The following is a 1,079-nucleotide window of genomic DNA, read 5'->3' on the forward strand; positions in this document are numbered from 1 at the left end:
CGCCCCCCCTCCCCATTCCCCTCACTCCCTGCCCCGGCCCTGTTCTTCCTGAGATGCCGGACGCGTGGGCTTTCACCGGGCCTGTCCGAGGAGGACTCTCTGGTCCTGAAAGACAGAGAGCGCCCGCCCCCACTCTTTGTGTCTGATGCTCCCCGATCCTCCTAGGTTCTGAGCAACGAGAAGACTCTGACCCTCAAAGCCGTCCGCCAGGAGGATGCTGGGAAGTATGTGTGCCGAGCCGTGGTGCCCCGGGTGGGGGCCGGGGAGCGAGAGGTGACCCTGACTGTCAATGGTAAGACCCCACCCCTACTCCTGCCGGGGCGGGGGGTAGAAGGGAGGGAGAGGAGAGGAACCCAACGTGTCTGGGTCGCGGGCAGTGAGCCGCGGGACTGTCATCCGTCCTGGGCCTGGCCATCACCTCCGACTAAGGGTGGACAAGTCTATGCTGGAGCCCAGACACCTCTCTCCTTCTTTCTCTCCTAAGGGTCTCAGCCCTGAACGTGGTAGCCCACGAGTTTTATCCTGGCCAGGAAAGAAGGGTCAGGGGTCACTGGGCAGCCAAAGCCACACCCATCCTTTAACTTGACCTCGGCCCTGGGGGGAATTTCGGGCGCGTCTCTGGACTCTGGATTGGCCCCTTCCCATTGCAATAGAGCCACCCAACTGGACAAGACCAAGTGCTGGGGGGCGGGGGTCCCGCTAAGGGGTGGGGAGGTGCCTTGTTGCATATAATAAAAGCCCCTGCAGCAGGAGAGGGCTTGCATGCCGCCCGAGGACACAGCCGGAGGCACTGGGTGACTGCTACATGCAGCGTGTAGGGGACGGGCCGAGACCGGGCCTGGTGGCACCGGGACAGAGATTCAGGGTCCCCGCTGTGAGGCAGCCTGGGCCACGGTCTGGAACCCACGGTGGTTTGAGAGGGTGAGAAACACGAAGGCCAGGCCCTCTGCCTCATCCAACTCCCCCGCCGCTGGGTTCCTGATGTCCTGCTTGGTGTCTGTCATGCCCGGGGCCCCTTGCAAGCCTGCCCCCCCATCTGCTCCACCACCACCCCCCATCTGCTCCACCACCACCCCCCC

The 1,079-nt window shown here is 64.0% G+C and overlaps 1 protein-coding gene across 1 annotated transcript in view; it reads left to right on the forward strand.

The window, feature by feature from the left end:
* Positions 1–1,079, forward strand: part of KIRREL3 (kin of IRRE like 3 (Drosophila)) — a 117,555-nt gene that overhangs the window by 100,464 nt on the left and 16,012 nt on the right. The gene's annotated exons all lie outside the window — the stretch shown is intronic.

This window comes from Myotis davidii, unplaced genomic scaffold (assembly GCF_000327345.1).
Source record: "Myotis davidii unplaced genomic scaffold, ASM32734v1 scaffold148, whole genome shotgun sequence".
Classification (NCBI taxonomy): domain Eukaryota; kingdom Metazoa; phylum Chordata; class Mammalia; order Chiroptera; family Vespertilionidae; genus Myotis; species Myotis davidii.